Here is a 25,220-nt window from a genome sequence, read left to right on the forward strand (position 1 = left end):
CTATTTTCTCTCAGTGTGTGAAGTACTCACCTCTGCGCTAATCAGTAACTGTTCAGTAACTGTCTGTCCTGTCCTGTCCTGTCCCAGTCGCTGAGAAGCTGGATCAGTTCTGGTTACTGTAACTCTCCCAGTATTTATAATGAAATGTAACCAATCACAGCAATAGCTGTTGTTCGATGCTGAACAGGAAATTATTTTTTGACGGAGCCTCATTAAACAAACAGGCAGCCACTGCGATACACTAGCTGTCCACAGGGGGTCACTGCTCCCTACAGTCTCAGCAAGACCTCCAGGTGTGAACTGGTCACAAACAGGACTAACTGGGGTGGGAGGGAGCAGCTCACTGTCCCACTCAACACACTGAAGTTTCAGAAATTCTGAAATCCTCCAAGGGACTTCACTTTGTTCAAGGTGACAGTGAGCTTCTGCAGGATGGTCCCAAGATTCCTGGAATTTCTATATTTTCATATTAGTGTGATACAAACAATCTCTCCGATGTCTTCCCCGTCACACAAAGCTTCATCTGACCAGATAGATTCAAATTCTCTATTATTGCACTTCAAAATGTAACATTAATAAATTGTTTTTACAGCAGAAAAAAAATCACAAAGTATTTCACAAAGGATGAAGATTGGGCAGTGCCACACTGTCAGAGGGTCAGTACTGAGGGAGTGCCACACTGTCAGAGGGTCAGTACTGAGGGAGTGCTGCACTGTCAGAGGGTCAGTACTGAGGGAGTGCTGCACTGTCAGAGGGTCAGTACTGAGGGAGTGCGGCACATGTCGGAGGGTCAGTACTGAGGGAGTGCTGCTCTTTCAGTGGGTCAGTACTGAGGGAGTGCTGCACTGTCTGAGGGTCAATACTGAGGGAGTGCTGCACTGTCAGAGGATCAGTTCTGAGGGAGTGCCGCACTGTCAGAGGGTCAGTACTGAGGGAGTGCTGCACTGTCAGAGGGTCAGTACTGAGGGAGTGCTGCACTGTCAGAGGGTCAGTACTGAGGGAGTGCTGCACTGTCAGAGGGCCAGTACTGAGGGAGCGCTGCTCTGTCAGTGGGTCAGTACTCAGGAAGTGCCGCACTGTCAGAGGGTCAATACTGAGGGAGTGCGGCACTGTCAGAGGGTCAGTACTGAGGGACTGCGGCACATGTCAGAGGGTCAGTACTGAGGGAGTGCTGATCTGTCAGTGGGTCAGTACTGAGGGAGTGCTGCTCTGTCAGTGGGTCAGTACTGAGGGAGTGCTGCACTGTCAGAGGGTCAGTACTGAGGGAAGGCTGCACTGTCAGAGGGTCAGTACTGAATGAGTGCTGCACTGTCAGAGGGTCAGTACTGAGGGAGTGCTGCACTGTCAGAGGGTCAGTACTGAGGGAGTGCTGCACTGTCAGAGGGTCAGTACTGAGGGAGTGCTGCACTGTCAGAGGGTCAGTACTGAGGGAGCGCTGCTCTGTCAGTGGGTCAGTACTCAGGGAGTGCTGCACTGTCAGAGGGTCAGTACTGAGCGAGTGCTGCACTGTCAGAGGGTCAGTACTGAGGGAGTGCTGCACTGTCAGAGGGTCAGTACTGAGGGAGTGCTGCACTGTCAGAGGGTCAGTACTGAGGGAGTGCTGCACTGTCAGAGGGTCAGTACTGAGGGAGTGCTGCACTGTCAGAGGGTCAGTACTGAGGGACTGCGGCACATGTCAGAGGGTCAGTACTGAGGGAGTGCTGCTCTGTCAGTGGGTCAGTACTGAGGGAGTGCTGCTCTGTCAGTGGGTCAGTACTGAGGGAGTGCTGCACTGTCAGAGGGTCAGTACTGAGGGAGTGCTGCAATGTCAGAGGGTCAGTACTGAGGGAGTGCTGCACTGTCAGAGGACCAGTACTGAGTGAGTGCTGCACTGTCAGAGGGTCAGTACTGAGGGAGTGCTGCACCGTCAGAGGGTCAGTACTGAGGGAGTGCTGCACTGTCAGAGTCAGCACTGTCAGAGGGTCATAGACATAGACATAGAACATTACAGCGCAGTACAGGCCCTTCGGCCCTCGATGTTGCGCCGTCAGAGGGTCAGTACTGAGGCAATGCTGCACTGTCAGAGGGGAGGTATTTCAGCTGGAACATTAATTCAGGCCCTGTTTCTCCTGAAGTAGAAGTTTGCACAGCACTATTTAGAATAAGTAAGAAGTCTTACAACACCAGGTTAAAGTCCAAAATGTTTGTTTCAAACACTAGCTTTCGGAGCACTGCTCCTTCGTCAGGTGAATGAAGAGGTATGTTCCAGAATAAGAGCTGTGAGTTTCCCCAGAATTCTGTCCAACATTTGTTCCTCCATCAACATCAATTGAATGGATTACCCGGTCATTGTCAAGTTGCTCTTTGCGGGATTGTTCAGTGTGCAAAATGGCTGTCAGATTTCACAAAATACAATGGTAACTGCACTTCAAAAAATGGGGCGCTGTATTAATGGAGGCTGTTTCTTTATTTCTGTAAAAAGATGCAGTCAGAGGGTGTGGTAATAAAGAAGGAGGATTGATGACTGGGGTTGAGTTGCAGCACTGGAGGAGATAGAGAGACATTGAGACCTTGAAGCGATTGAAGACAAAGATGAGATTTTAAATTCGATTTGAGGGGTTGGGAGCCAATGTTGATTGGCAAAGTCAAGTGATGGGTGAGTCGAATGTTGTTCATTCTTGAAGATAAACAGCAAAGATTTAGATGAAGAGTGAGTAAAACATTGAAAAACAGTAAATAGTCCAGTCTAGGGTTAGCCTTCAACAGGGTTTTAGCAGCTGGAAGGCCAAGGGAGAGGAGGAGATGGACAATGTTGAAATGATGTCCTCTGTGATTGTGACAAAATGGAACAATCCATTTTACTCCTTTAACTCGCTGCTGCCTCTGACATGGTCGACCATCATGTTATTTTAATGATATCATGCCTTGGGCTATGTAAGACACATTGCATCAATCTCTCATAAGAACGTAGAACACAGAACAGTACAGCACAGAACAGGCCCTTCGGCCCTCGATGTTGTCCCGAGCATTGTCCGAAACCAAGATCATGCCATCCCACTCCCTGTCATTCTGGTGTGCTCCATGTGCCTATCCAATAACCGCTTGAAAGTTCCTAAAGTGTCCGACTCCACTATCACAGCAGGCAGTCCATTCCACACCCTAACCATTCTCTGAGTAAAGAACCTACCTCGGACATCCCTCCTATATCTCCGACCCTGAACCTTATTGTTATGCCCCCTTGTAACAGCTACATCCACCCGAGGAAATAGTCTCTGAACATCCACTCTGTTTATCCCCCTCATCATCTTATAAACCTCTATTAAGTCGCCTCTCATCCTCCTCCGCTCCAAAGAGAAAAGCCCTAGCTCCCTCAACCTTTCCTCATAAGACATATCCTGCAAACCAGGCAGCATCCTGGTAAATCTCCTTTGCACCCTTTCCAATCCTTCCACATCCTTCCTATAATGAGGTGACCAGAACTGCACACAATATTCCAAATGTGATCTCACCAGGGTCATGTACAGTTGCAGCATAACCCCCGCGGCTCTTAAACTCAAGCCCCCTGTTAATAAACGCTAACACACTATAAGCCTTCTTCACGGCTCTATCCACTTGAGTGGCAACCTTCAGAGATCTGTGGACATGAACCCCAAGATCTCTCTGTTCCTCCACATTCCTCAGAATCCTGAAAGAAGGAGCTTACCTGTTATTCATCCTACCCCTTATGTTAAAGGAGGTGGAAGGGTGGGGGACACTACAAGTGTAGTGTCTCAGGTTTAGGAACCGCCCAACTTAAATACAGGTAAAAATAAAACACTTAACCAGCAACCACTGCACCCCACACAAGAACAGCAATCAGCTGTTATGGGCCTGTGCAAACAATTTAAATCTTTACTACTTACCCAGCAGTCACTCTGTCCTCACTCCGACCGGATTCAGCTGGAAACTCCCAACAGTAAGTTTAAAAAAAAAATTTACTCCTCTTCTCAGCAACCACTCACTCAGCAACCACTGCACCCCGCACGATAACACCTCAGGGAAAAGGAAAACTACTTACCAGTGTGGTGAATCATAATCCTAGTAATTCACACTGTGTTATATTATATGTGTTGTGTCGATGTAAGCTCGGTATACGAGCAGTTGCGCGGCTCTGCCCATAGGGGGAGATGAGGAGTTTGTACTGGGCTCCACCCTTGGCTCTGCCCATGGCTCCTCCCACTAACCAGAAGTATGAATATCTGTAGTTGCGAGCCTGCTGCCAGTTCATCTCGTCGCAGGCAGGCTCAGTTGTAAGACTATTGAAACCACTGTTCACTTCCAATCACATGTCTTGTGAATTGATGGTCACATCAACCAGTCACCAGCCAATCACTTACCTGCAGGCTGTGATGTCACAGTTCAATTTCTCTCTACTTCTACCGACCTTCGATTCTCTCTCTTTATCTTTACTCAGCTGGGATCCTTACAGTGATTGTGACCTGAGGAAGGAGCAGTGCTCCGAAAGCTAGTGTCTGAAACAAACATGTTGGACTTTAACCTGGTGTTGTAAGACTTCTAACTGTGCTCACCCCAGTCCAACGCCGGCATCACCACATTGGGGGCGGAATTCTCCGACACCCGCCACGTCGGAGAATCACCCGGGGCCGGCATCAATCCCGCCCCCGCAGTGTCCCGAATTCTCCGCCTCCGAGATTCGCCGGGGGCGGGAATTGCGCTGCGCCGGTCGGTGGGTCCCCCACGGCGATTCTCCGGCCCATGATGGGCCGAAGTTCCACCGCTGACAGGCCTCTCCCGCCGGCGTGGATGAAACCACCTACCTGACTGGCGGGATTGGTGGTGCGGGCGGGCTCAGGGGTCCTGGGGGGGTGGCGCGGGGTGATTTGACCCGGGGGGCGCCCCCACGGTGGCCTGGCCCGCGATTGGGGCCCACCGATTGGCGAGCGGGCCTGTGCCGAGGGGGCACTCTTTTTCTTCCGCCTTCGCCATGATCTTCACCATGGTTGGGGCGGAAGTGACCCCCTCCCTTGCGCATGCGCCAGTATGATGTCAGCAGCCGCTGACGCTCCGGCGCATGCGCGGACTTACGCCGGCCGGTGAAGTCCTTTAGGACCCGGTAAGCTCCAGCTCTTACAGCCCAGGACTGTGGTGACGGCGCCAAAGGCCGTTCATGCCAGCCGGCAGAGTGGGAACCACTCTGGCATGGGCCTCGCCCCTCAATGTGAGGGCTTGGCCCCTAAAGGTGCGGAGAATTCCGCACCGTTGGGGCGGCCCGATGCCAGAGTGGTTCACGCCACTCCGACACGCCGGGACCCCCCGCCACGCCGGGTAGGTGAGAATCCTTCGGTTTTTTTTGGTCAGAGGAGGTGGTAGACAGATAGACTTCAGACCATGGCATGGATCGAGGAGCACCAGAGCTCATCTCACAGCGGTTATCAGGACCCCCCTTCCTTATATATTGACCCACTGACAATGCCAAAACAGGCCCATCACCCTGGAGTGAAGTAGCATCGACACTGGGAGGGTGGAACAGGGCAATGGGAGGTAGCGAGAGATGACTAGGGGCAGAGGAGAGAGACAAGGGCAGACTGGGAGGGCGGGGATTGATGGGGAAGTAAGGTGGCTGGAAAGGGGGACAGGATGAGATGACGGTCAAAACCACGTGCTATGTGAAGCGGGCGAGGATGAGGGCCTCCCTGACCAGACCCTCGCTGCCTCCACCTGTCCCCCATCCTCCGACTGCTCCCGCAGGAATCCTCTGGTTCATCCTGCTCATCCTGGTCCAGTTCATCCTTGTCCTCCTCCTCCTCCACTTTCAGCCCATCACCCCTCTGCTGTACCAGGTTGTGGAAGGCACAGCAGATCACCACAAAGTGGGCGACTCTCCGGGGGGTGTACCACGGGGCACCATGGGAGCAGTTGAGGCACTGGAACCGCTCAATGACAACCCGGTTGGCCACATGGACCTCCATATATCGGGTCTCAGCATCAGCCTCCGGCCTCTATACCGGCGTCATTAGCCAGATCCTAAGCCCGTACCCCTTATATCCAAGAGCCAACTGGTCATCCTTAGGTGTCCCTTGAAGACACTGGGGATTTCTGACTGCCCCAGGATGTGGCTGTTGTGCCCACTCCCTGGGAAGCTTCATGTGGGTCACAGAAGTTGGACATTCAGGGAGTGGAACGGCTTCCTGTTAATGTAGGGCACTCTCGGACAGCTCAGTGTGTGCAAGGCCACATGCATGCCATCTATCACCCCCTGGACTTGGGACATCCCAGAGATGGCAGAGAATTCTGCTGTCTGGGCATCCTGGTGGGCTCAGTCCACATTGAAGTGGATGTACTTTGCCGACCTGGCACATAGGGCCTCCAGGATGCAACTGTGCGCCGAGCTCTGTGAGATTCCAGACAGGTCCCCACTTGGCTCCTGGAAGGACCTCGTCACGTAAAGGTTCAGGGCGACCGTCCCCTTGATGGCCACTGGGAGAGGGTGTCCTCCCTCATTCCCCCCATGGTGCCACGTGTGCCGTGATCCAGTGATATGCGCATACCCCCCTGCTCAGCCTGAGTCTTCGACGGCATACACGGTCCGGCAGCTCCTCGAATGACAGGTGGTGCCGATATACACGGGGCCTCCTTTGCACGTCCTCCTCTTCAACCTCATCCTTTTGGGCGGCTGTCTCTCCATCCTGACTGGCTGCCCATTTTCCTCTGGGGCAGGCTCCGCTGCTGCTGCTTTGTCCTTGAGAAGCTCCAGCTCTTACAGCCCAGGACTGTGGTGACGAGCAGGAAGGCCACCATTGCTGGTGTATTCCAATATCAATTGTCTGCAGAGGCTGATAGGCCAACATGTTAGAGTGCCCGGCCAAGTCCAACAGTCGGCATGGTGGCCCCGGTTGGCACTGCGGACCCTGCCCCCGCATATCCACACCCACATGTTCTGGGCTTGCCCCAGGCTTGAAGAGTTCTGGACAACCTTCTTTGAGGCAATGTCCAAGATTGTGGGGTGAGGGTGGAGCCGTGCCCAAAAGTGGCAGTCTTCGGGGTATCAGACCAGCCAGAATTCTTTATGGCAATGTTCTTCAAACTTTTTTTCTGGGGACCCATTTTAACCAACCGGCCAACCTTCAGGACCCAACCGGGCCGACCTTCGCAACCCACACCGGCCGCCCTTCGCGACCCATGCCGGCCGACCTGCGCGACCCACGCCGGCCGACCTGCGCGACCCACACCGGCCGACCTTCGCGACCCACGCCGGCCGACCTGCACGACCCACGCCGGCCGACCTTCAGGACCCAACCGGTGAACCTTTGCGACCCACGCTGGCCGACCTGCGCGACCCACCATTTTCTCTTACCTTGTTTGCTGCTGACAAAAACGGAGGAAATGGTTTGGGGTCCCTTTTGCCCTCGTACACGCTCCTCCAATGGAACCTGTAGTATGAAGGTAAAGCCTTCCTGTGTCGGAAAGTATGGAGTCTCCATCTGTCCAAAGTTCTGGGGCGGAATTCTCCGCCAGGCCCGACGGCGTAGTGAAACCCGGAGAGGTTCACAATGGCGTCGGAGGCCGCTCCTCGCCCCCTATTCTCCCCCCGCCGGGGGGCTAGGAGGGCCGTGCTGTGATTCTCGGCCGCCGGGCCTTGTCGCTGGCGTCAAGGCCCGGCGCACCGGGAATGACGCGGCCGACGTGCCTAATGACGTCAGCCGCGCATGCGCGGGTTGGTCGGCTCCAACCCGCGCATGCGCGGCTGACGTCACGACGGATGATGGCTCAAACCCGCGCATGCGCGGTTGCCGTCTTCCCCTCCGCTGCCCCGCAAGACGTGGCAGCTTGATCTTGCGGGGCGGCGGAGGGGAAAGAGTGCGTCGCTTGGAGACGCCGGCCCGACGATTGGTGGGCATCGATCGCGGGCCAGTCCCCTCCCGAGCATGGTCGTGGTGCTCATTCCCCTCTCCGCCCCCCACAAGCCACAAAACAGCTGTCGGCGCCATGTTCACGCCGGCAGCGACCAGGTGTGGTTGCCGCCGGCGTGAACCGGTCGGTAACGGCAGGCCACTCAGCCCATCCGGGTCGGAGAATCACGGGCCGCCGTGGTTTTTTTACATGTTTGCAGCGGCTTGCAGGTGCCGTGATGAAAAGCCGGCTGCTGCGTGGGGATTTGCGTGATCAGGAGCGTCGCGGACAACGGCTCCGCGACCCTCCCGACACCCGCCCACGACCCAGCCGCGGGTCGCGCCCCCGACTTTGAAGAACACTGCTTTATGGGGAGGGTGGCTGACGCCCTTGTCATAGCTTCCCGAATCGCCTGCCCAAGAATCCTGCTCTGCTGGTGGTCATCAGCACCACCTAAAGCTGCAGACTGGCTGTCCGACCTGTGGAAAATCAAATTCACCATTCGGGGGTCAGAATCAGGCTTCAACAAGACATGGAGGCCATTCACCAACCTGTTCCAGGACCTGTTTGTAGCCAAGAGCCATTAAGTGTGTGTGGGGGGGGGGGGGACAGATGGAGGCACATAAGCCGACTAACTAAATATGGGGGGGCTCTTTCTCAGGGCCGGGGCAGATTTGATGGGCCGAATGGCCTCCTTCTGCACTGTAGCAATAGAATTCCACAATGGAAAATAGCAAAGTCATCCACTTGGGACCGAAAGAGAATAGAACCGGATACATTCTAAACGTTGAAAAGTTAGAAACTGTGTCGGTCCATCGTGACTTGGGGATCTAAGAATATGGATCATAAACATTTTGTGAGCAGATGCCAAAAATAATCAAAAAGGTGACGAGGACTATTTGTCTTTCACCTGCTGTAGACTCAGTCCAGCAGTTTTATTCATTACAACTTGGTCAAGTGGGTCAACAGCGGTGATACAGAGTCACTCTTGGTGGTGAACATTGAAATCCCCAACCCAGAGCACATTCTGTGCTCTAACCGCCCTCTGTGTTCCTTCCAATTGGTGCTCAACATGGAAATAGGGAGGAGTGCTGGTTCTTCAGCTGATGGGTCGGGGGCAGTAAGGGTGATAAAACTTCATGGGGTCAGAAGTCACTGTTTTTTTTATAAATTTAGTGTACCCAATTTATTTTTTCCAATTAAGGGGCAATTTAGCGTGGCTAATCCACCTAGCCCGCACATCTTCGGGATGTGGGGGCGAAACCCACGCAAACACGGGGAGAATGTGCAAACTCCACGTGGACAGTGACCCAGAGAAGTCAATGTTGATAACTTTTTTAAAACATTTTTATTAGTTCTTGGGATGTTAGCGTCACTGGCTGGGTCAGCATTTGTTGTCCATTCCTAATTGCCCTTGAACTGACTGACTAGCTGGGCCATTTCACAGGGGGGCAGTTAAGAGTCACCCACATTGCTGTAGGTCTGGAATCTTGGGCAGGATTCTCTCACCCTGGGGCTCGGTCGGAGAATTGCCGGGACTGGTGCGAGTCGCGCCACGCCACCTCGAAGCCGGTCTGCCGATTCTCTGGAGAGTAGAGAATCGGCGCCATCGGCGCTCTACCGGGGCCCCCACCCCGGTGATTGTCGGCCCGGGATGGTCCGAGTGGCCACGGCAAAATAGCCAAATCCCGCCGTCGCCATTCACACCTGCTTTTATCCAGCAGGACCTCGCCGTGGATACATCCGGGGGGGCCTGGTGGGGGGAGGGGGGGAGGGGAGGGGGGAGGCGGGTCCGCCCTGGGTGGTGGGGGGGGGGGGGGGGGGGGGGCCTCCGCTGTGGCCTGGCCCGCGATTGGGGCCTAACGATCGGCAGGCCGGCCTCTCGGGCTGGGGGCCTCTTTTGCTCCGTGCCGGCCCCAGTAGCCTACGGCATGTTGCGTCGGGGCTGGCGCGGAGAAGGGAGCCACTCTTGCATGCGCGCATTGGCGCCGGTGCCACTGCGCATGCACAGACCCATGGCGGCCATCGTAGACCGGGGATCGGCAGCTGGAGCGGCGTGGGTTGCTCCAGTGCTGTGCTGGCCCCCTGTAGGGGTCAGAATTTCTGCTCCTGACGCCATGTTGATGCCGTCGAGAAACACGACGGCGTTTACGACAGCGTCAACACTGAGCCTCAGGATCAGAGAATCCCGCCCCACATGTCAGCCAGAACGGGAAGATTTCCATCCCTGGGGGCACGAGTGAACCAGATGGGTTTTTACTACAATCGGCAACGGTTCCATGGCCATCGTTCAACTTTTAATCCCAGATTTTTATTGGATTCAAATTTCTTTTTAAAGCTAGTGTACCCATTTATTTTATTTTCCAATTAAGGGGCAATTTAGCGAGGCCAATCCACCTAACCTGCACATCTTTGGGTTGTGGGCATGAAACCCACGCCGACTCGGGGAGAATGTGCAAACTCCACACGGACAGTGACCCAGGGCCGGGATTTTACCCCGGGTCCTCAGCGCCGCAGGCCCAGTGCTAACCACTGCGCCACCGTGTTGCCCCTTTGGATTCAGATTTGACCATGTGATGGGATTCGAACCCGGGACCCCAGAGCATTACCCTGGGTCTCTGAATTACTTGTCCAGTGACAATATCACGATGCCACCCCCTCCCAGAGTGAAAGTGGTTAATTTGCACCTTTTATACATATAGGCTTATAGTTTAGTTCAGTCTGGTAGAATATGCGAATGTCGACATAATTAACTGAGGACTGACAGAATAATTAGAGTAAGCTAAGAAACGTTTTCCAACAGTGACATAAAGTGACTTTTTGTCTGACGTTAAAAGGTTCGACATGATCCACACATTGACCTTTTTAGCAACTTCCTCATTTTACAGACACGAAAGCCCAAAAAGAAGGAACTGGAAGATCCAGAGAGACAGAGGTTGCACTTTCTGTGTCAGAGGAACAGAATAATAGAGGAACTATGTATGGGAGCTGAGGCACCCTCAATTACGACGCGAGAGCGAGGTTGGTAATCAAAAGGCTTTATTCTACAGAGAACAGGATGTAGATTCCTGGTTAATTTGCTGTCAGTCTAGATTCAATAAAATCTGAGATGGATTTGCAGGTATCATATCATTTAATAATAACTAACTTGCAAGGCTGACTCAATCCATAGGACCTCAGGACACACACACTGTCTTCTGAGAGCCCAGAATACAGAGAGAGAGTATACAAAGAAACTTCTGCTGATATATTCAAAATCACAGTAAGATTCACATATAAGCTTCCCATTGGTCATTCTATACACCTCCTGACCTGGCCCTATATCCTAATTGGTCACTTTGCATTGTAAGAAGTCTTACAACACCAGGTTAAAGTCCAACAGGTTTGTTTCAAACACGAGCTTTCGGAGCACGGCTCCTTCTTCAGGTGAATCCTGAAGTAAACTATAAGCCTATATGTATAAAAGGTGCAAATTAACCATTCACCTGAAGAAGGAGCCGTGCTCCGAAAGCTCGTGTTTGAAACAAACCTGTTGGACTTTAACCTGGTGTTGTAAGACTTCTTACTGTGCTCACCCCAGTCCAACGCCGGCATCTCCACACTTTGCATTGTAACCCCAGCATCCTTTTCACCTTGCTCACCATGCGGCCACCCTCCCCCGATGGTTTCAAACAGGCTTTGGCTAAATCTCTTTGTCCTTTGTCTGTGAGCTCACGACCATCAGACCGGCCCTACTAACATCCTATCTTAACTAATAATTCTAATTTTATCACATTCATTTATTCATTTCCTCATTCCCTCCTTTTATCATTTCATGATAAACTATCGGTCCAAGCCGCAGTCACGGCCCCTCATCTCGGAAAACTTGTTGCTGCATTTCTAAATCCTACTGCAGCACCTCATCGGCCGCTGCATGCTCGTAGATCCTAACAGTCAAGACTCCAGGAGCGGCTATCTGTTTCACGGCACGCTGCATTTTACCCATCACACATTTAAGGATGATCGTGCCCACAAAGATGCAGGCGAGATAGTCAAGAGCATAACGGTTCTGCATGGCAAACAACCTGAGTTGAGATAATTCCCTGGTTATTGCCCCGAGGGCCCCTAAGGTCTCGTTTCCCAGGATGGTAAGGCCGCAAATAAAATACTTCCTATCGTTGACCGCCAAGGAACCCCCCATATCCCCCAGTGTCTAGGCGCTCAGAATTCCCCATCCGGCTGAGTGGCCCCGGTTGGGTGCTGGAACCTGAGGTTTCTTCCAACCTTCGCAGAATTCGGCTGAGACTGACCGACGCGCCAATTTATGGTGCAGTATCCACTCAGTGGGGCAGGGGGCCGCAGTATCCACTCAGTGGACAGGGGACTGTGGTGGGGACTAGAGTCCCGATAGCAATTTGGCGGGGAAATGGGGGTGACAAAACATTGGTCGCTGTACCATGAAAGAAAAAGTAGTTTCCTTGCTCCGTGTACAGGCTAGCATCACAATCAGTGTATTGGTTGAGCAGGGAACCCCCAGTAGCCCATTTCATCCAACTTTGGAACGCCCATTCAGGCCTCATAGCAATGCGGAACGCCCTAGACCCAACAGTGATATGAGAGACATTCGCCCAGCTACAAAGGAGCTGGATGCCTAGCGTCAACGGGACACAAGTGGCATTGTAACAGGCACATTGACCTGATGTCAGGGTTATGCAATAATGCAACACTTTGAATCAGTACAAGTGGAGGACAGACATGTTATATTCATTTTCATCTCTACCAGCAACAGCCGTACCTCTCACTGCTGAAACAATTCTCGTATGACCAGGAGTCTCTATTGGGAGTGAAGGGGCTAGGTATATATGCCCTCCACCGTTGAAGCTTATCCTAGTGAGAGTGGGAATTGTCCCGAGGAAGGGGAAGGCGAATAGCCGGTGGGCCGAACCTGGATCGTAAGGAAGAGTATCTTGCGCGTGCGGTGGCTCGGAACTCTGACAATGAACCACAGTTTGGGGAGTGCCCCAAAGCGGTGAAACAGAAAATAACCTAGACACCGATGTGGGGTTTGGGTAGCAGACAACCCTCCCCTGGCCATACAAGCGGTGGTAAATCTAGAAGAGATTCATACCGTCCAGGTTTCCCTCATTCCGGATCCTAAATAAATTAAGTACATCTCCTGATAACCTACGTCTGGTTGTACCTCCCCTCTTACACAGCCCTTCCTCTGTCTAGTCCCTCTTTCTCTCTCACAACCTCTTCCTACCCCCTCCTCACAGTCTGATTTTACCTGTAAGGCATCAAGGTTAACACATCCAAAATCAAATTTACATATGCTCCAAAAACAAGGCAATGTCCATGCAGTCTTCCCTTCCCATCGTTGGGACCGGTGCAATTGCGTCATAAGTCCTGCATGGTCCGTTAACCGGATGACCTTCCATGAGTCGATACCACGTCCTCGTATATGGGGGCAGCGAAGAACGTCATCTTTGCAGAGGTGGAATGTCTGGGTACTTCGATTGGGGTTACAGATGTAGATGATATTCCCCTGTTCCATTACCGCCGCCGATGTCACTCTAAGCGAGGCGATGCCGAAGATCACACAGGCGGCGTGTAGCCACCCCATCATGCTTCACACCTGTAAAATAGCGCTGGGGAAGGGAGGCAGGTTAGTGACCGACCTTTTACAGTGGTGGAGGTGGACCTAAACACTCCACCCCTCCACTTTAACTGCAGTGGGGGTGGTAAGGAGAACTTGGAAAGGCCCCTCCCATCGTGGCTCTAACCCTTTCCGAGTCCAATTTTTGACCATGACATAACGACCAGGCTGCACTGAGAGCGAGCTATGTGATAGGGACGGTGACAAGTGAGCTGCGCGGACCTGGCCATGGAGCTCCTTGAGGGCGTTAGTGAGGGCTAGAACATAGTTAGTCCTTTCTTTAGTCAGATGGTGAACCTGGACCAATCTGGGAACAGGCAGGTTCCAGGGTGTTCTAATGGGCCTGCCGGAAAAGACTCGGCAGGAGAGAGCCAGGCCGATCCTGCAGGCGTGACCTACAGCTGAATGAGGGCAACGGGGAGCAACTTAAGCCATGTCAGCCCCGTGTCCGCTCTTAATTTAGCCAATTTAGTTTTGAGGGTCTGATTATGTCTCTCAACCAACCCGGCTGACTGCGGTCTGTCCGCACAGTCTAACTGCTGGCGTATGCCCAACTGGGAGCAGAACTCCTCGTTAATCTATCCAATAAAATGAGGCCCGTTAACAGAACTTAACTGAGCCGGTATTCCGTACATAAACATCTCATCACATTTTTACAGCCTTTGGCTCTCCGTCCTCTTCCTTCTGGTGTCATGGTCACCAGTGACGAGATGTCATCTTTGGTGAATAATGATGGGCAGCATCTGAGCCCTAGCCAGCGTACAACACATATTAAAGCATCCAATGATTATGCAGTATACAATTATAATAACAAGTATTAGCAATCCATGCATCAGGTAAAACCCCATGGCTAAGCTATGAGAGATAACCCTGAGCTGAATCCGACTAGATAGATAGCCATCCTCAATACTACCGTGTTGCCCTTAGGATTTATATCCTTCTTATAGTTATACTGACTAGCAACTATCCCTCAGCCTTGTCATTCGTGTTTACATGTCATGATTTGTAAACTGTGCAGGAAAATCAATGGTAAATGCATCCACCTCGCAGACCAGTGTCGATAGACCCTTTGTGAGGTGCTTTCCTCAAGTCCAATCACCGTGAACCATAGCTGGCGCCGCTCAGGAAGGTAACACAATAGCCATTCCGGTTGTTCCACTACCTCCAAGGCATCTGACTACCTCGGGGCAGTAGCACCATTAAAGCATCCTCATGTCCCTTAGAAGCAGCACACAACTCAGTCCATCAGCGACCAAAAGGTCCTTATCCCTCACTGGGATTTTTTTTTTTGTAGGAAGTGCTTTCCGTTTCCCATAGGAATGGTAATTGCTGATATTTTGTATCATGCACTGATTATCTTGCTTTATTAATTGCAGGAGCGTCAACCAATCCTGTTTCTATTTCTGACTTCCTGACTCTGACTTCGAACATTGTGCTGAATCATGTAGCCCACCAGCCCTGGCTTACTTGAGACAATAGCTCCGTTTTCTTCAACCCCCTGTTGTCTGTTATCATTTTCCTTACCGCATGGAGTGTATACTTGCCATTATTTGTTTTTTCTTAAACACCACTCACGCACTTAATACAGGTAACTTCTTGTGGTTACAACCCAATTGAATTTATACATAACATTCCCAAACAACTTACAGGACATTTAGTCTGTAACAACTGTTATACTCTCCAATGCTATATTGGTTACAAATTTCCCCTCGCGGCAGCAAGCTGCCAATATTCTAGACCAGAGCCTCTCAAAGTGTGGTACGCGTACGCACCGGTACTTGGAGTGTTTCCAGAAAAGAAAGAGACAGTAATCCTGGATTGGCTTGTTTCGCTCACCGATCCCTGGCACATTGGAAAAAAAAACTGCCGGTACGCCACATCAGATAGTTTGAGATGCACTGTTCCAGACTACTGTCATTTAAAATACGGGGGTTCCTCGTCAGTCACTGCTGTCTGCCGAGACCCTTAATAACTCCTCCGCGTAATACGTCCCTCCTGGAGACCACAGATCACCCATCAGCTAACGTCCCGTTAGAGATGTCTGACCGGAGGTTTCAGTATTCAGTAATAATTTGATATTTTGATTTGTTGCTAACCCGTAAGGTTTTTCTTCCGGGCTCTATCATTCAATTCCCTCAAACATGTAGCCAATTGTATCATTAGTTTTTTCCCATACTGTCTGAAACATTCTTCTGCAGAGTGTTGTTCAGGTTCTTCATCGGTATGATCGTTGCTTCATCTGAAACTAAAACGAACAGGTCAAAGACGGAGAGGGCCCTATTTCTTAATTTGTATCTTCCTATCCGTGCTTGGATATTCCAGAAGTACCATCTAGCATAGCCCACGTACTGCCTCACAAATCGATACCATAAGTCTGTCACTTGTCTACAAGATTGCACAGCCTTTTAAAGTCACATTGTTGTCGGCCAAATTATCCTTGCAGTAATTGCACGTTGTCATTAATCTATCCCACTTACACTGACACTTATGTAGCATGGTGGTTAGCATAAATGCTTCACAGCTCCAGAATCCCAGGCTCGACTCCCGGCTGGGTCACTGTCTGTGCGGAGACTGCACGTCCCCCCCCCCCCCCGTGTGTGCGTGGGTTTCCTCCCACAGTCCAAAGATGTGCGGGGTTGGGTGGATTGGCCATGCCCAACTGCCCGTAGTGTCCCAATCGCAAGGCTAAGGGGGGGGGGGGGGAAGTTGTTGGGTTACGGGTATAGGGTGGATACGTGGGTCTGAGTGGGGCGATCATTGCTCGGCACAACATCGAGGGCCGAAGGGCCTGCCCTGTGCTGCACTGCTCCATGCTCTTGGATTCAAAATCCCCCCTGTGGTCACAAACCTCAATCATTAAAGTTGCCTGATATTCCACAAAACAATCATGAATGCCCCAAATCTCCCTGGAGGCTGCAGCATCCCATCGCTGTCTTTGCAAATGCATTATCCATGCTCCTGATAACTCAGTATCTGACCATCTCCTGGGTTTCATATGACTACTACCAGTCCAAACAATCGGGCTACAGAATGCCCCACAATCCTGACTGGTGGTTTCCCAATACTCACTGTGAACCATTTTAAACTGAGGGCCATTAAGCACCGCCCTTGTTCTATCATTCCATACATTTAAATCTTTACTGATTACATTCCTACGCTCATTGCCCGTAGGCTGCCGATCGAGTATCATAATTCCTCTGTAAATTCTGACATAACTTCTTTTTGAACCTTTTTATTTAAATTCTGACATAACGTCTTTTTGAACCTTTTTATTTTCCTTATCCTTGATGTACATCATACAATTAAGGCCTGTTAAGCCTCCTCCTTCTGTTATTGCACCCCTGAGTGAGATGCGAAGAATCTCAAACTCCTCCTCTTTTGCTCACCCAGAGATCCGATCTGGTCAAAACCTTCCCTTGATACACTCCTGATAGTGCTACTGCATTTACTTTAATTACTTTATTTTGATGACGACTGGATTTGTATGAAAGTAAGATCCAAACATGACATTTGAACTTTATCAGCTGTCCAATCAATGCTGCTAACAGGTTTTAATTCACTGTCTTCTCCCCCATTGGATCATGTGTTTTAATTGTGATACAATTTCTTTTGCTCCAGACACCATGCTTCCCTAATTCAACTGTATGTGTACCCAGAATCTGAACAATCTTGTCTTTACATTTTACAGCTTCACGGATGATTTTCCCTACAGCCTTAGTTGGTAGCTTCACCCAAACTTCCTCTAAATTAGCAATTGGTTTCAATATCTTAATTTTTCTGCATCACTTTTTTTATTAAATATTTCCCTGCAATCAGATTCTCATTTCTTGATACTGCAATTAATTCTCTTAATCTAACTTCTGGTCCAATATCTTTATTCTCCAAATCTCCTTCTTCAATGTCTATAACATGCTAAACATCATTATTTCTGCAAGTGACTTTTTGTGCTCGTCGGGCACTAGGACCCTGCGGAGCCATGCAGTACAGCTTACACAAAGTTGTCTGCTTGGAAATCTCTTTGTGTCCATTTAGTGTTGAGCACATTGCTCGCCGGCCATTTATAACTTCTAATTGATGTGAAACTATTTTATTTATTTATTTATTTATTTTTTTTTAGCAGCCAAGACTATGCCGAGTTGCAACTAATCATTTACAAATCCCAATTTATACAGTTTGATTTCACTTTTTGTTTTCTTCCTGAGAATTATGTTTAATTAACTCCCACATCATTATTACTAAGGTTCTGAAAAACTTTCAAATACTTACTCCGTTTTAACTCTCACTTTAATACCTCCTAAAACACAACATTTCACAAAACTAGGAACAGAGGTTATCACATTCTTATCAAACAGACTCATTCATTCATTGGAGATCTCCATTCAGACAAAGGAATTCACATCCGTATACGTTCATTCATCAACACACAAGTCATTTATAACCCAATTCTGTTTCATTCAAACAACCCATATCTTCGCGAAGCTATAGTTGAACGGCATTGAACTGTCCGCAAACATTCCATCAGCGATCCTTCCTTCACTGAACTGTTTCGCGACATCACATCAACCCGGTATGGACCTTAACCAATTTTGTTTATCAAATTAGAATTGAATGGAATTGAAGTGTGCGCCAACATTCCATCAGCGGTCTTTTACTGAACTGTTGCGCGACATCACATCAATCCGTTAAAGACCTTAACCGAATTATAATTATAATTATAATTTAATAGAGCCAATTTTTGATTTGCTACTCACATGCAACTGAGTAACCAGGCAACATCCCATCAGACACCAACTGAACTGTTCGCCTCATGCAACTGAGTAACCAGGCAACATCCCATCAGACACCAACTGAACTGTTCGCCTCATTCCAAAACTTAACCATACCTGCAATGACTGAAATAAAATCTTTGAATCCATCAGACTGACCTTTGATTTCGTCGAGGCAATCGAACCTAATCAAATGCGAGTGATTAGACTGTTAGCAGAATACGAGACAGAGGAAAATCGATATAAAAATACCGTGGGGCCCATTTCCTTTCTCACCGTCTGCGAGCATTCCAATTCTGATTTCGCAGATGAAAGGCAAGATTCTCGAGAAATCCGGATTTCGGCACCAAATGTAGATTCCTGGTTAATTTGCTGTCAGTCTAGATTCAATAAAATCTGAGATGGATTTGCAGGTATCATATCATTTAATAATAACTAACTTGCAAGGCTGACTCAATCCATAGGACCTCAGGACACACACACTGTCTTCTGAGAGCCCAGAATAAAGAGAGAGAGTGTACAAAGAAACTTCTGCTGATATATTCAAAATCACAGTAAGATTCACATATAAGCTTCCCATTGGTCATTCTATACACCTCCTGACCTGGCCCTATATCCTAATTGGTCACTTTGCATTGTAACCCCAGCATCCTTTTCACCTTGCTCACCATGCGGCCACCCTCCCCCGATGGTTTTAAACAGGCTTTGGCTAAATCTCTTTGTCCTTTGTCTGTGAGCTCACGACCATCAGACCGGCCCTACTAACATCGGACCGGCCCTACCATCTATCCTATCTTAACTAATAATTCTAATTTTATCACATTCATTTATTCATTTCCTCAAGGACAGCATTCGAGAGAAGTGTGCTCGCCACATGGAGCCTTATCCTATATACCGTTTCCGGGGGGCGTAGCCAGAGGCGGAGTCCCCCAGGGTTCCAAGCCTCTTAAAGGGGCAAGGTATTAAAGGTCAGGTACCGTTTATGGCAGTTATTAATACCGTTCATCACAGGAGCATATTATTTTACTTTGATATGAATGTGAAAGATCAAATGAATAGACAAGGGCATATGATGTGTAATATTCATGGTTAATATTTTTTTTTAATGTATTTTATTCCAAACTTACAAAACATAAACAATTCAGGAAGCAAACTCCCCAACACACAAATATATATTTGTACAAATTTTTCTCTTTTTCACCCCCCTCACATTCATGAGGGACAAAAAGACCATAATTGATTTTCATTTGTTCATGAGATCTGGGCGCTGCTGGCTAGGACAGCCTATCCCTAATTGACTTTGCCCTTTTGAACCATTGCAGTCCATGTGGTGTAGGTACACCCACAGTGATGATAGGGAGGTGTTTCAGCAACAGTGAAGGAACAGCAATATATTTCCAAGTCAGGATGGCATGTGGCTTGGAGGGCAACTTCCAGCAAGTGGTATTCCCAGGTATCTGCTGGCCCTTGCCCTTCTAATTGGTAGTGGTTGGGGGTTTGGAAGGTACTGTCTCAGGAAGCTTGGTGAGCTTGTGCACAACAATCTTCCTTTGCGCCAAGTACAACTCCAACTAGTGGAGTCCCTGATTTTCCCCAGATTCCTACTGACTCCATAGAACATAGAACATAGAACATTACAGCACAGAACAGGCCCTTCAGCCCTCGATGTTGTGCCGAGCCATGATCACCCTACTCAAACCCACGTATCCACCCTATTCCCGTAACCCAACAACCCCCTCCTTAACCTTACTTTTATTAGGACACTACGGGCAATTTAGCATGGCCAATCCACCTAACCCGCACATCTTTGGACTGTGGGAGGAAACCGGAGCACCCGGAGGAAACCCACGCACACAGGGGGAGGACGTGCAGACTCCACACAGACAGTGACCCAGCCGGGAATCGAACCTGGGACCCTGGAGCTGTGAAGCATTTATGCTAACCACCATGCTACCCTGCTGCCCCTAAAGTTTTGTCCAGTTTTGCTTGAACTCCTTGATGCTACATTGGGCCAAATGCTGCCTTGATGTCAAGGGCAGTCACTCGTACCTCATCTGTTGACTTAAGTTCTTTTGTCCATGTTTGGATTAAGGCTGTAATGAGGTCAAGAGTTGAGTGGCCTTGGCAAAACCCAAACTGAGTGTCAGTGAGTAGTTATTGCAGAGTAAGCACCACCTGAGAGCACGTCGACGAGCTCTTCCATAATTCTGCTGATGATGAAGCGTATCAGGTGGGGCTGTAATTGGTTGATGGGATTTGTCCTGCGTTTTGTGGACAGAACATACCTGAGCAGTTTTCCACTTTGCCGGGTAGATGCCAGTGATGTAGCTGCACAGGGATAGCTGAGCTAGAGGCCCAGCTAGTTCTGAAGCAAATATCTTCAATCCTATTGTTGGAATATCATCAGGGGCCTTTGAAGTATTTTGTGCCTTAAGCAGTTTCCTCGTTTCACGTGGAGTGAATTGAATTGACTAAAGGCTGATATCTGTGAAGCTGGGTACGTCAAGAGGAGGCCAACATTGATCATGCACTTGCCACTCCTGGCTGAAGATTGTTGAAACTGCTTCAGCCATCCTTGTCTTTTCCATTGATGTGCAGAGCTCCCCCATCAGTAAGGATGGGCATATTTGTGGAGCCTCCTTATCCAGTTAGTTGCTTCATTGTCCACTACTATTTATACCTGGATGTAACGGGACTGCAGAGGTTAGATTTGATCCATTCATTCTGGGATAATATAGGTACAAGACACTTTGCCACCCTAGATATGCCGGGTGCTACTTCTGACAAGCCCGTCTGCACTCTTCATTGAACCAGGGTTGAAGTCCTGGCTTGGTGGTAATGCCAGTTTGGGTGTTATGCCAGGCCAAGAGGTTACAGGTCATGGTTGAGTACAATTCTGCTTCAGCTGATGCCTGACAGCGTGCCTAGTTTTGTGTTGCTAAATCTGCTTCATCTCTATCTAATTTAGCATTGTGGTGGTGGGACACAACACAATGGAAGGTCTCCTCAATGTGATTGTGGGTCGTCATTTTCAGAAGAACTGTGCACTGTTCACTCTTACAAATACTGTCATGGACAGTTGAACCTGCGACAGATAGATTGTTGAGGGCGAGGCCAAGTACATTTTTTCCTCTTGTTGGATCCCTCACCATCTGCTGAATCAGTCCAGGAACTATGTCCATTAGATCTCAGCCAGCACAGTCAATGGTGGTACTACCGAGTCACTCTTGGTGATGGGCATCACAATCCCCCAACCAGAGTACATTCTGTGTCCTTGCCACACTCAGTGCTTCTTCAAAGTGGTGTTCAACATGGAGGGGTGCTGATTCACCAATTGAGGGGGTGGGGTGGCCGGAGTGGACAGGAGCTGGTAAGCAGCAGGAGATTTCCTTGCTTATGTTTGACTTGCTGCATGAGACTTCATAAACCTGAAGTCAATGTTGGCAAGTCCCAGAGTGAAAGGGGTTATTGCACCATTTTTACATATATATATGCTTATAATTTTGTTTTTGTCTTGCTGAATATGCAGATGTAGAAATAATTAACGTAGGACTAACATAATAATTAAGGAAATGTAAGAAATAATGTTCAATGGTGATACAAAGGGACATTTTGTCTGAGTTAAAAGGTTGGACGTTATTTCTACATTGCTTTTTTTGACAAATTCCTAATTTTCCAAAAAATAAAATATAAAAGAAGGATTTAGGAAGTCAAGAACTTCAGATGGTGCACTTGTGGTATGAGTGGAGGACGAGAACAGTAGAGGAACTTGGTATTGGTACATATCATTTTATGCGGATATGAAAGTGTCAGATCGAAAGTACAAACAAGAGCCTGTGATGTATCATTTATTTGTGGTTAATGCTGTAACATGCCTGAGCGTCCGTGAGCAGATTATTGCAGAGTAAGTGCCATTTCAGAGCACTATTGATGATCCCTTCAATCACTTTCCTTACGATCCACAATAGTCTGACGCTCCGAAACTTTACAGCATTAGAGCCCAGAAGAGGTAAATATGGAAAACAAAACCCAAAGGAGCCACTTGAAGTAGAAAAGGAAGATTGGGAATGGAAGGGGCAAGATGAGCATTGGATATGGAGAAAGATTGGACAGTTGGCAGCTCCTAAAGGCATAAGCAGAGCCTATTTAAAATTTACCATGGGACACCTTGGAGGGCATGCTCTGCATGGTAGCTTAGAAAGATATTGCTGGTGGTCGGGACCAGGCAGAGACGTTGTGAAGTATTTCCAGCGACGTGTCACCTGCTCTCAGTTTAATGCCAGAAGAACTTAAAAATCAAAATGCCTCACCAGCCAAGACCCAACGTACATTGGGAACACCCCAAGATAGATTCTGCTGTACTGCTAAATCCGAGTCGAGGCAAAACACGCAGCCTGATTGCAACAGACCAATTCACACAATGAGTGGAAACATTCGCAACAAGGGACTGATCCACTCATATTGTTACGAGAATCTTTGCAGAAGAAATGATAGCCCAGTGGGGAATGCCACTGAAAACTGACTCAGACCAGGGAACCCATTTTACAGGTAAAATAATCATGTACCCTGTGTTGTTACTCGTGTCTTAATAAAGCTCGTAGTCTCAAATGTGGAGAAGATGCTTTATTGTGAGTTCGTTCTCTCTTCAGAGCTGTTTCCTAAGGTTACCTTCAGTGCTCCTAGCTGGTGTGTATCTGTCCTCTGTGAAGTGTGTCCTCACTTCCTGTCCCCGTCTATTTATATGGCTCTCCCGTGCCCCCTCTAGTGTTTGCTCAGTTGTATTGCATCTAGTTAACTTGTGATCACCACATACCCTTTTGGAAATTAAACAAGAATTCCATACATCATACTTCCCACAGAGTTTGTGAATGGGAGAAAGGTAAGGAGAATCCTCAAAACATCACTTCAAAGGCCATTCCTGAAACTGGGAACGCTTGTGCTCATCTGTTATTCAGTATCCTGAATAGATTACAGGCAACTCGGAACTGAAGGATTGGGCTAACACCATTGGAACTAATGACTGGATAAGCTATGAGGCTGCATGCAGGCACTTGGGCAGGCAGTGAGGATGTCGGGCCAGCACAAGATTGTGTCAAGTGATTTGTTGGCGAACTGTGACATATGATTTAAGGCAGGAATTAAGCAATTCAGCAGATGACTCAGGATATGAAAGAAAAGGCAGAAGAGAAACAAACATTATTAGAAGTAGGAGACTGCGTGATGGTTAAGATAAGTTTAACCCTGGAAAGAGTGAAGTGACTCATTATTGGGGAACAAACAAGGCAAGGGAATACACAATGAATGGTGTGTGCTGAGAAATACAGAGGAGCAGAGGTACCTTGGGGTTCATATCCTGAAGGCAGCAAGGCAGGTAGAAGAGGTGGTTAAGAATCATGTGGGATATTTACCTTTATTAGCCGAGGCATAGAATATAAAACAAGAAGATTAAGATGCAATAAAAATAGAAAATGCTGGGTAAGTTCAGCAGGTCAGGCAACATCTGTGGAGAGAGAAATAGGATTAATGTTTCAATCTAAATGACCCTTGTACAGAATTGAAGAAACAAAGAAATGTGAAGAATTACATAATCATAAAATGGGTGGAGGAGGTGGGCAGAACAGAATAACAGGGATAGGTCGGGGCAAAGGTGAGATTGACCAATTTGTCATGGACATGAGACAAAGGGCAGAATGAATGCTGCATTAAGGGATGGAGATTGGGGATGGTGGCAAAATGTAAGACAGCAGAATGTGTTAATGGAGCAACTCAACTCAAAAGGGACAGGTGGACAAGTAGGGGAGCGGGTGGAGGGTTGAGTTGTGTTGGGGCAGGCCAGAGAGCTGAAAAACAACTGACAACAAACTACAAAGGTGGGGCAGCACGGTGGCACAGTGATACCACTGCAGCCTCATGGCACCGAGGTCCCAGGTTCGATCCCGGCTCTGGGTCACTGTCCATGTGGAGTTTGCACATTCTCCCCGTGTTTGTGGGTTTCAGCCCCGCAGCCCTAAGATGTGCAGGGTAGGTGGATTGGCCATGCTAAATTGCCCCATAATTGGAAACAATTAATTGGGTCCACTAAATTTATAAAAGAAAACTACAAAAGTGGGGTGGGAGGGTTTGCAATGGATGAGGAAGCTTACCGTCTAAGGTTATTGAACTCCATGCTGTGTCCAGAAGATTGTATCTATTATGTACTGGGCCATTTACTAGGCCACAATCGGAACTAAAGAATGTACAACCCATGGATTGCTGTAACTCAACAAGTAGTGTTTTTATTTATTTTATGCTGTACACTCTCACAAGCTTAATTACAAGACTGGACTTAAAGCCTGTGTACCTGACTGATGAGGTTATGTGGGGTCACGGGGATGGGGCCAGGGGGTTGGGCCTGGGTGGGTGTTCTTTTGGAGGATTGGTTGGATTGGGTTGGATTTGTTTATTGTCATGTGTATCGAGGTACAGTGAAAAGTATTTTTCTGCCAGCAGCTCAACAGATCACTCAGTACATGGGAAGAAAAGCGAATTAAAGAAAATACATAATAGGGCAACACAAGGTATACAATGTAACTACATAAGCACCGGCATCAGATGAAGCATACAGGGGTGTAGTGTTAATGAGGTCAGTCAATAAGAGGGTCGTTTAGGAGTCTGGTGACAGTGGGGAAGAAGCTGTTTTTGGGTCTGTTCGTGCATGTTCTCAGACTTCTGTATCTTCTACCTGATGGAAGAAGTTGGAAGAGTGAGTAAGCCGGGTGGGAGGGGTCTTTGTTTAAGCTGCTTGCTTTCCCCAGGCAGCGGGAGGTGTAGACGGAGTCAATGGATGGGAGACAGGGTCATGTGATGGACTGGGCGGTGTTCACGACTCTCTGACGTTTCTTGCTGTCCTGGGCTGAGCAGTTGCCATGCCAGACTGTGATGCAGCCCGATAGGATGCTTTCTGTGGTGCA

The 25,220-nt window shown here is 48.8% G+C and overlaps 1 protein-coding gene across 4 annotated transcripts in view; it reads right to left on the reverse strand.

The window, feature by feature from the left end:
* LOC119976609 overlaps nt 1-25,220 on the reverse strand; it is a 441,658-nt gene that overhangs the window by 20,554 nt on the left and 395,884 nt on the right. Inside the window, exon 1 of one of the 4 annotated variants that reach the window (XM_038817234.1) lies at nt 31-184. The exons of 2 other annotated variants lie outside the window; for them this stretch is intronic. The gene's annotated coding sequence lies outside the window, so the exon portion shown is untranslated. Of the gene's footprint in view, nt 1-30; nt 185-25,220 lie in introns of those variants that run through there. One more of the 4 variants, XM_038817226.1, reaches the window with a different exon arrangement.

This window comes from Scyliorhinus canicula, chromosome 1 (genome assembly GCF_902713615.1).
Source record: "Scyliorhinus canicula chromosome 1, sScyCan1.1, whole genome shotgun sequence".
Lineage (NCBI taxonomy): Eukaryota > Metazoa > Chordata > Chondrichthyes > Carcharhiniformes > Scyliorhinidae > Scyliorhinus > Scyliorhinus canicula.